Genomic DNA, 11,459 nt, shown 5'->3' with positions numbered 1-11,459 from the left:
AACGTATAACACCTTCAGTGTAAGCTCTTTATTTGTCACTAATTGCCAGCTAATGCAATAGTCTCCACTCTGAAAAGGATTCTGATCTTTTATTGTGTGATTCCGAAACCTACAGTAAAAGTGTCTATTGTTACAGGTAATTGCATTTGTCTTTATGGATAGCAGACAGCAGACTGCGTGTTATTATTACCGCCACTATAAGAAAGAAAGTGACTGTGCGAGTAGTGAGAGCCTGGAGAGGGGGCGGGGCTCCCTGCTTGGTGGGCGTGGCCAGCATTGTACTGCAGCTCTATGTGGCGGCTGCTGCTGGCAGAGACATACGGAAATCTGAGTCTGCAGCAAAGGGAGTCGCGGAGAGGAGAAGCGCTGTGCTGTGTGCTGTCTGTACTCGCCACTCGTGGATCTGTGCTGCGTGTTCGGGGACTGTGTTTTAGATTATGAGGCCGTGTAAGGTAAGCGGAAAGTTAAAGGCAGCTCATGTGGCAGCTCTCGTTTCTAATCATTGAGTGGTTTCTCTGTGTTACTGGGTTGCAGTATCCTCAGTGAGCCGTCCGCTGCTGCTCGTGCATTGCAGGGTGACTGTGTGCTCCTGATCACCAGTATACAGTGATGCTTTGTGGCATGTGGGTACTGTGGTTTACCCCAGAGCACACTTGGCACTGACCTCAGCACTGCAGTGGTTACTGGGCTAGGAGGTGTTGGGGACTAGGGCACCGCCTGGATCCCGCTCCTATTGCTTCCCTTTGCTGAACTCCCTATGTGTTGAGAGGGACACAAAGGCCTCCATCCAAATGACTGCACTTCATTGTTTGAGGAAAGGGGTGGTCTCTGTACCCATTCAGTAGGATGCTTGGATGAAGGGTCTTTGTAGTGTATACTCCGTGTCTGATCCCTGTTCTCCTGTGTCTGTATCTGCCGGACACATCCCACCAGTCTCTGTATATCTATAACCCGGTCAGTGGGGTTAAAGTTCCTCTGTTCTTGTCACAATAGTGCTCAGTGCTATCAGCAGCAGCAGGCGGCGGCTCCCGGAGCTGGGACTGTTGTGCGAACATGTAGATGAGGGTCGCTGCCAGCCCGGAGACAGGGCACAGCTTTACACCCTAATAGCTAGGAGATGCATGCTGCGGGGTTTGCCAGCGGTGCTGCCACAGAACACCAATGCATCGGAATCAGTCCGGCTCTGTTACAGAAACAAACTGTGCAGGAACAATAGTTACATGTGTTATGTAAAAGAGCACAACCAAAGTGACGGCGAAATAGAATGCAGGACGTTTGTTGATATATAAACACACAACACGCATGGAATGTACGACCTAGAATTATCTGGACTCTCCAGCTATGGGGATGCTCCAATATTTGGAGCCACACGCCTAGCATATACTGTTAGCATATTTACATACACAGGTTTTTATGTAATATATTGATTAGCAGTGCTCATCGCAGTGACTCTAGGAAGACATCTGTGACTGTGGTCATGAGGTCTAGTGATGGTGCATGTATCACTACAATCCTAGGGGGTCATTCCGACCTGATCGCACGCTAGGATTTTTCGTTGCAATCAGTTCAGAACTGCGCATGCACCGCAATGCGCAGGCGCGTCATACAGGTACAAAGCGGATCGTTGCTGAGCAATGGATTTAACGAAGAATCCATTCGCACAGCCGATCGCAAGGAGATTGACAGGAAGAGGGCATTTGTGGGTGTCAACGGACCGTTTTCTGGGAGTGTTTGGAAAAACCCAGGTGTGTTCAAGCGTTTGCAGGGCTGGTGTCTGACGTCAGTTCCAGGCAAGTACAGGCTGAAGTGATCGCAAGGGCTGAGTAAGTTCAGAGCTACTCAGAAACTGCACAAAAAACTTTTTTGTACCACTCGGCTGCACATGCGATCGCACACTTGCAAAGCGAAAATACACTCCCCTATAGGCGGCGACCATCTGATCTGCCGGATATTAATAAACAGACCCCCATGCATGTAAGTTTACAGAATGATCACACACCTGGAATAATTCACTTTCTTTGCTATCTGGGTTCCTAGATGAGAGATCGCATCATTTGGATGTACTAACTTTGAAAATGTGGCCAAAATTCAGAAGATACTGTTTTATTAGTTTTGACCACATGTCCTTATGTACCAAGTTCCAGAATGCTTGGACCCAATGGTTAGATGGTGTTACTCAATAGAAGCCTATGGGCTTCTCATCACATTTCCCCCTAAGAGGGATCCAGTTAGATCCCTCCCAGAATTATTAATGCCAGTATGTACACAATCAGTAGTGGGATGTATACACACGCACACACAAACATTTTTGGAGGATGATTTTCATTAAATTCCGGTGAGACTAGGTGTCACTTTAGCCTGCGGTTAGTTAGCCAGTCCTAGCTGGGAATCTGCCATCTGTCACTATGGCTGTTGTCATCTTCTGATGTGATGAGTGGAAATCCAAATCTCCGATAGTTAAGGCTGAAGGGGAACTTTGACATTAATTTGTGATAGCCAAATAAATTACTTCTTAAATTATATTTAAGTTACAATGCTGTTAACTGCAAGATTTGTATTGTCAGAGATGCAGACCTGGTAAGGGTATATAAACGTCTTGTTTCATTCTGAACTCATGAGCAAGCAGTAAACCTTCCAGCACAAATCCCCTAAGGATTCAGTGCATTTTGATTTCTTTAAAACTGGCATTGACAGGGAGCCATTACTTGGAGATGGCTATGTGCAAGAGCTGACCTGATTTCTATTATGTAAATATCATGGTTTTATACAGTGATGTCATGTGATGCTGGTGCTTAGTATAAGTGTAAGAAATATATATTTTCCCCCTATTTGTATTACTAATATAAAATGTTGAGCACAACATTTTCTCTGTACCAACAGCATACACACTGGAAAGTGGCGACAGCCGTACTGTAGGCTGGGGATGCCGTTAATATACCGGCTGTAGGGAACCCGGCATTATGGTGACAGACGACGGATTCCCAACAGACGGTGAAATACCAATACCTGGAATCCCAACAAACGTGGGGTATTCCCACTCGGTTGGTGGGTCCACGTCACCAACCGAATGGGAATATAACCTGTGGCGTGCGAAACGAGCCACCGGGCCTGATGTGTGGTGAGTGCAGCGAGCCCACAAGGGGACTGGCTGCTGGGATGCCTCTGTCGGTATACTGACAGTCGGCATCTCATCTGACGGTAAAACATACCGGACCTGTAGGCTAGACCACTAGTCATGATGTGTAGCCTATTGACCAATAATTTGGGATATTATTGATTTAGGAATCATAGAGACTTCATAGGCTGAATATTGCACCAGCCTATGTACCGAGCATATGCTGTCAGATAAATTGTCTTTCGGTCTGATAGTCATTTTATCTGAGAGCCTGATACCCATCAGATATCGCAGCTATACACTGGGCCGAATGTACCAACCATATGCGGTACATCTCGCCACTTACCGCATTGTTACTAATTGTAATTGCCAGGACTAGATTAAGGGTTGTGAGGGCTCAGGGGCAACTAAATTGTGGAGGCCCCCATTAAAAAAATGTATGCAAAAAAATGGCCACTGTTAATAAACAGCTGAGCCGCCGAGGACGTGGGGGAACGGAGACACAGCTAAATGCTGTGCTCCTGAGTGAAAAGCTGCGGCCAGTTCTGGGTGGAACAGTGTGTGGTGGCCCCAAATCTGTGGGGGCCCCGGGACGACCGCCCCTGTTGCCCCTCCTATAATCCGGCTCTGCTAATCGCATATGCAATTATTACTGCAAAGGGCACTCTCCCAATGAGAGCTGCCCTTTACGATGGCAGCTGTTCCCTGGTCTTCTGGGTTTATGACCCGGGAGTCTGTCTGTGCATGCGTAGAGTGAGGCAGTGGCCATGGAGAGTTTTGGGAGGTATCCGATCAGATCCTTCTGACTGCACAGATGCGGAAAGAAGCCCATCCTCCGCATTGGAAACCCGGCGGCCGGGTGTTAGTACATACGGGAAATGCAGAAAAACACTGTTTACCCCATTTTCCAGTTAGTATATCCCGCTCACTGTTTGATATCTCACAGTATATGGCCACATGATATCGGTGTTTATTCGCTGTGAAGGAGCAGGGGAAATGTCAGGCGCTAGGCCATGACAGATGCGGCCAAAAAGTCAGACATGCTGGAAAATACAGTATCTCATGTCCAAACTTCAAATCATTGCTGATTTCTATTGTTGATCTGATCCACAACTCTCTGCGGATCGGGTTGATAATTATTTGCAAGTCTGCTGCTTGTATACTAGATACATTTTATACTTTCCGTAACCACAAAGTTTTATATTTTAGTGCAGCCTCCTGACTTATGGTGTTATTCATTTTCTTATAATCAATTTAGTAAGCCTAACAGCCTTCACAAGGGTGCCCCTTTGTAGCTTCCTATTAACATACGGGGGGCGTTTCAGTTGTTGCAAGCTGCTGCTGCAGATATTTCTGCTTACAACCTTTAGGTGTCGAGCAGAAAGGTGTCCGCCCAAACTGCACTTTTTGTAGATCCAGACGGGACTTTAGTTGGATTTAGCTGCTTTGCACGGTTAAAAACTGTGCTTTTGTGTGCAGAAACAGTAATGAGCGCCCGATAGGAGCAACAATTGAATTGCTGTGATGGGTGCCCTATACGTTGTGTGCCCAAACAAAAATATTGAATCACCCCTATAAGTTTTACAATATATCATATGTAATATCATGCTTAAAAAACATAATTGCCAACACTTTACTGATTAGAAGGTGGGTGGAAACATCATTTGCAGTATTGGGGTATATGCAATTGCGGTTGAATTGCCGCAAATGTCGAAAAACGGGGCATTTTCGACACAAAAAAATGATTCGACAATGCAATACAGTACTTTTCGACAAAAAAACGTCTGTTTCAAATTCGACTTTTTGCAACTCGACAGTTGTCAAATTCGACATGTCTGCAATGGTAAAAATGCGGCTTTTCGACAAAAGTATATTCAATTGAAGAATGTCGATTCGACAACAGTGCTTTTCGACAGTCATTTCGTCAATTTCAATCCGCCTTATTTTGCTGGCGGGATCTAATAAATTTTTTTAAAAACATGTTTTTTTGTGTGTTTTTTTATTGCTAATAGCATATCTATTTATATTAGAAGGGATTATGGCCCTCATTCCAAGTTGTTCGCTCGTTGCCGAGTTTCGCTATATTGCGATTAGTCGCTTACTGCGCATGCGCAAGGGTCGCAGAGCGCATACGCTTAGTTATTTTACTCAAAAGTTAGGTATTTTACTCACGGCATAACGAGGATTTTTCATCGTTATGGTGCTCCGAGTGTGATTGACAGGAAGTGGGTGTTTCTGGGCGGAAACTGGCCATTTTATGGGAGTGTGTGAAAAAACGCTTGCGTTTCTGGGAAAAAGTCGGGAGTGTCTGGGCGAACGCTGGGTGTGTTTGTGACGTCAAACCAAGAACGAAACTGACTGAACTGATCGCAATGGCTGAGTAAGTCTGGAGCAACTCAGAAACTGCTAAGAAATTTCTATTCGCAAATCTGCTAATCTTTCGTTCGCAATTCTGCTAAGCTAAGATACACTCCCAGAGGGCGGCGGCCTAGCGTGTGCAATGCTGCTAAAAGCAGCTAGAGAGCGAACAACTCGGAATGAGGGCCTATGTACTTGGTTTGTCTATTAGGAGCCACAAGTATTATTTATATATTTTTTAAAAGAATATTTTTTTTTTTTACTGACTAAAATAATATGGAGAGATCAGAGCATGTTTTTCAGTGGGAAGGGGTGGGAATGTGTAAAAAACCTGAAAAAAAAATGCGTGGGGTCCCCCCTCCTAAGCATAACCAGCCTCGGGCTCTTTGAGCCGGTCCTGGTTGTAAAAATACGGGGAAGAAAATGACAGGGGATCCCCCGTATTTTCACAACCAGCACCGGGCTCTGCATCCGGTCCTGGTGACAAAAATACGGGGGACAAAAAACGTAGGGGTCCCCCATTTTTTTAACACCAGCACCGGGCTCCACTAGTCAGAGAGATAATGCCACAGCCGGGGGACACTTTTATATCGGTCCCTGCGGCCGTGGCATTAAATCACTAACTAGTCACCCCTGGCCGGGGTACCCTGGAGGAGTGGGGACCCCTTAAATCAAGGGGTCCCCCCCTCCAGCCACCCATGGGCCAGGGGTGAAGCCCGAGGCTGTCCCCCCATCCAAGGGCTGCGGATGGGAGGCTGATGGCCAAGTGACAAAAATAAAGAATATTTGGGGTAATTCCAAGTTGATCGCAGCAGGAAATTTTTTAGCAGTTGGGCAAAACCATGTGCACTGCAGGGGGGGCAGATATAACATGGTGCAGAGAGAGTTAGATTTGGGTGGGTTATTTTGGTTCTGTGCAGGGTAAATACTGGCTGCTTTATTGTTACACTGCAAATTAGATTGCAGATTGAACACACCACACCCAAATCTAACTCTCTCTGCACATGTTATATCTGCCTCTACTGCAGTGCACATGGTTTTGCCCAGTTGCTATCAAAAATCCTGCTGCGATCAACTTGGAATTACCCCCATTGTTCTTTGTAGCAGAACTACAAGTCTCAGCAAGCCTCCCCGCAAGCTGGTATTTGGAGAACCACAAGTACCAGCATGCGGAGCAAAAACGGGCCCGCTAGGTACCTGTAGTTCTACTGCAAAAAAAATACCCAAATAAAAACAGTACACGCACACCGTGAAAGTAAAACTTTATTACATACATGCACGCCGACACACACATACTTAGTTATGTTCACACGCCGACTCGGTCCCCTTCACCAGTAGAATCCATGGGGTACCTGAAAATAAAATTATACTCACCAAAATCCTGTGTACATCTGTCCTCTTCTTGTTTGTAATCCACGTACTTGGCAAAATAATAAAACGCAAAAACCCGGACCACGCACTGAAAGGGGTCCCATGTTTACACGGGACCCCTTTCCCCGACTGCTGAGACCCCCCTGTGACTCCTGTCACAGAGGGTCAGGAGTCAGCGGTGAGGTTACTCGCGGCCAACCGCAGACCGCAAAGTTCCCACCATTGAATATAATGGAGCGGCATAGTGCTATGCGCCGTCTGACAGCTCAGACGCGCACAGCCAATCAGGAGAGTGCCACGACGTGGCGCTCCCTGATTGGCTGAAGGGACCCTCTGTGACAGGAGTCACGGGGGGTCTCGGCAGTCGGGGAAAGGGGTCCCATGTGTAAACATGGGACCCCTTTCAGTGCGTGGTCCGGGATTTTTGTTTTGTTTTTTTGCCAAGTACGAGGATTACAAGTAGAAGAGGACAGATCTACACTGGATTTTGGTGAGTATAATTTTATTTTCAGGTACCCTGTGGAGTCTACTTGGAGAAGGGGACCGTTTTTCGACAGCAGGACTGTCAAATCCGTTTTTTATTGAATATGTCGAATTCGGGTCCCGGCGGGAGGGTATGTGACTGTCGAATTGTGTCGAATTTAAAAACGGTCGAATTCCAGCCGGAATTCGACCGCAATTGCATATACCCCATTGTCTTGTTGGATCCTGCTGCATTAACAATTCCCTTCATATGGTCACTAATTTGATTATAATGTACTTTCTTGCATTTAGAATATTTCTCCAATAAATATTAATTTATAAACATTGGTAAAGGTAAAAAATTCATGCAAAAAACAGTAGGACTTTTTTTCTGGTTGTACCTACTATATGGAATGCCTTCCCTCGTATACAAAGACATTCTCCTAGCCTTCCTGCCTTCAAGCGTTCCTTGAAGGTGACGACTTCAGGCAAATTTATCAGATTCTAGCCCCACCAACATAACTTCCATAGACAGTTCTGCCCAATTAGCACCCCTTATACAATCCTCAGATAACTTTCAAATATATCAAGGGTCTTAACAAAGTTCAGGAGGGAAACATTCTTTAAAGGAAGAGAAGTATTAGAACTCGAGGACATACACTGAGACTGGAGGGGGGGAGGTTCAGGGGAAATTTAAGGAAAAATTACTTCACAGAAAGGGTAGTGGATAAGTGGAATAGCCTCCCATCAGAGGTGGTAGAGGCTAAGACTGTAGAGCAATTTAAACATGCTTGGGATAGGCATATGAATATCCTTACAAAGAATTAAGGTTCAAAAAGGGTTGAGATTGCCTAAAGGATTAAAAAAAAGGGGCAGACTAGATGGGCCAAGTGGTTCTTATCTGCCACCACATTCTATGTTTCTATGTTCCTAACTTTACATATGTTCTCTTTCTATAGTGAGACAACCCACTGACCCAATGACAAAATAGCTATGTAACTGGTTCATGTGGCCCACCAACAACTTTTGCAAACTGTCTGGACCATTTGTAACATGTAGCACTTATCCTCATTTATAAAAAATCCTATTTCCCTATAGACTGTAAGTTTGCGAGCAGGACCCTCTTACGTCACTGTCTGATTATTATTACCGAATCATGTCATGTTTTGTTCCCAATTTAAAGTGCAACTTAATATGTTGGCGCTATACCAAGCCAAGAATATTGTCAAATCTGAGTTTATTTTGACTCCCTAGTTTCTAACATTTGCACTGTACTGTGTCCCTGCAAATACAGGTTGAGTATCCCATATCCAAATATTCCGAAATACGGAATATTCCGAAATACAGACTTTTTTGAGTGAGAGTGAGATAGTGAAACCTTTGTTTTCTGATGGCTCAATGTACACAAACGTTGTTTAATACACAAAGTTATTAAAAATATTGTATTAAATGACCTTCAGGCTGTGTGTATAAGGTGTATATGAAACATAAATGAATTGTGTGAATGTACACACACTTTGTTTAATGCAGAAAGTTATAAAAAAATATTGGATAAAATTACCTTCAGGCTGTGTGTATAAGGTGTATATGAAACATAAATGCATTCTGTGCTTAGATTTAGGTCCCATCACCATGATATCTCATTATGGTATGCAATTATTCCAAAATACGGAAAAATCCCATATCCAAAATACCTCTGGTCCCAAGCATTTTGGTTAAGGGAGACTCAACCTGTAATGACATCAGCTCTATTCTAAATGACCCTACTTATACCTCCGCTAAGACCGCCAGCTATGAACACAGATTATTGGCACATGAGTGCGTATAACCCATGTTCATGTTCGGTCTGAAAGGTGCCAAGGGAAAAATACCGTTTTGAGCGACCTGTTATTTCAACCCTGGTAGCGAGCCGGCTCGCTGTGCGGGGTGACCGGGAGCCGGGTCGATGCGACCCTTTTCCGTTCACGGTGTGTGCACAGGCGGCGCTTGGAGATCACCAACCCGGCATTATAGAGTTAGGCTACAGGGGATAGGTTTAGGCTGCAAACAGGAGGGGTTAGGGGGCCACTGGGGGAAGGTAAGTCAGGATTTTGATCATCGGGTCCTTATTCTGACCGCCGGTATCTCGTCCGCCAGGGTATCCATCCCAACCTAGCAGCAGAAAAGTGGTCTTACAAGGGGAATATTAGAGGAAAGGCAATACTCACAGGCATTGTGGGAAATATGGGCGTCACGTAACGGATTCCTGATTCTTGACACACCTAGCTTTTTTTAATTTATTTATATTACATCTCTATTCCATTTGTGATCTTCTAACCACCCCTGTCTTTTATTCACCTTCTGGATGTTGAAGGTCTTTCGGGTTTATTTCTGCCTTCTTTAATACCATGCCATGCTCTGGGGCAAAGCTGTGTGAATGACATTTGGTATTATTATCATCATTATTATTATTATTATACACCTTTAGTCGTAAAGTTCCAACATATAACACAGCACTTTATGGACAATATTTCATCATCCACTTCCGATCCTGCCCCAGTCACTTGTGATGTATTACAGGATTTATTTTTACAGGAACAGTTTTCACAAAAGTAAACATAACAAAAATAATTATATACTATAACTCAGTGGTTTCCAAACTTTTTTGAATCATGGCGCCCTAGAATATCAGAATTTTTTTCACAGCACCCCTAGGCCAAAAATTTCTTGAGAAATGTATAAAGAAATATTACATTAAGTAGATCGCGTTTATATGTCATCCTTAGGGTCAGTTGTGTGGCGAGGGACAAGATTTGCTTCTGTTTGGCCACGTATTTTATGACTGGCAGGCACCAGCACTGGTTTTGCCTATTATATTGACCATGAATAATTTGAATTGGTCCTGGACCACCAACCTAGGGCACCCCTGCAAGTGTCCCGAGGCACCCCTGGGAGCCACGGCACACAGTTTGGGAACCTCTGCACTAGCCTGTATATCATGTACAAAAGGAGACTATGGACCTGTGCCATAGGAATTCATGACCAGATATTTTGTCAATAAAATCATATGAACACTATTGTGTGCTTAGCAAATGTTGGAACGCAGCAGGTGTGCTTTGTGTCCCTCTGCAGAACTCCCAGAGCCTATTTATTAGACATAGGGCCTGATTCATGTTTGCAAGTAAGGCAAATAAAGGGGCTAATTCAGACCTGATCGCTAGCAGGTGATTTTTGTACTGCAGCGATCAGATAGTCACCGCCTACAGGGGGAGTGTATTTTAGCTGTGCAAGTGTGTGAACGTATGTGTAGCAGAGCTGTACAAACAGATCTTGTGCAGTCTCTGCACAGCCCAGGACTTACTCAGCCACTGCGATCACATCAGGCTGTCCGAGACAGGAATTGACGTCAGACACCCTCCCTGAAAACACTTGGACACGCCTGCGTTTTTCCAAACACTCCCAGAAAACGGTCAGTTGACACCCACAGACGCTGTCTTCCTGTCAATCTCCTTGCGATCGGCTGTGCGAATTGCGGTGCATACGCATGCGCAGTTTAGACCTGATCGCCCGCTGTACAAAAACGCAGCTTAGCGATCAGGTCTGAATTACCCCCAAAGCACGTAACTGTGTGTCTGAAGCAAACCATGTTGCAATGCAAAAGGAGCAAATACATTTATATTTTTTCTATGCAGGGTAAATACTGGCTGCTTTTGGATGTAGACCACAAATGTTAGACAGCTTTATTTTTACACTGCAATTTAAATTTTAGTTTGAACACACCCCACCCAAATCTAAATCTCTCTGCATGTTACATCTGCCCCCCCTGCAGTGCAACATGGTTTTGCCCGGTTGCTTGCTTTTTTGCTTTACTTACAAACATGAATCAGGCCCATAGTGTCGCACAGTATGTCCTTGTCTTATGTAGAAATGGGACGTTGGGCTTCATTTGGCAGAAGGCAGTTAGGGGTGTCTGCAGTCTGGGAGATGGATGCAGTGCATAAAGGATTCCTTTGACACAGCTCGGTCACAGGATCCAAAATATTGATGCTGCTCTAGAGAAAGTTTGGGTGTTACGTATAATGTTATTTCTCTCTAGTAGTTGCTGGACGTGGAGGCAACACATTGGTCTAGTGTAGTGAGAACAGAGGATTCTTATGTGTTCTTTAAGCCACAG

At 44.7% G+C, this 11,459-nt stretch overlaps 1 protein-coding gene across 1 annotated transcript in view; it reads left to right on the top strand.

Moving 5' to 3' along the window:
• The first annotated feature begins 294 nt into the window (after positions 1 to 294).
• The window catches only part of CDC42EP4 (CDC42 effector protein 4), a 72,427-nt gene continuing 61,262 nt past the window's right edge, over positions 295 to 11,459 (top strand). The window contains exon 1 of the mRNA XM_063961168.1: positions 295 to 452. The gene's annotated coding sequence lies outside the window, so the exon portion shown is untranslated. The remainder of the gene's footprint in view (positions 453 to 11,459) is intronic.

The sequence above is a fragment of the Pseudophryne corroboree genome, chromosome 3 (assembly GCF_028390025.1).
Source record: "Pseudophryne corroboree isolate aPseCor3 chromosome 3, aPseCor3.hap2, whole genome shotgun sequence".
NCBI classification, from domain to species: Eukaryota; Metazoa; Chordata; class Amphibia; order Anura; family Myobatrachidae; genus Pseudophryne; species Pseudophryne corroboree.
Note: the sequence above shows the minus strand (reverse complement) of the source record. Positions and strands in the feature narration are given on the sequence as shown.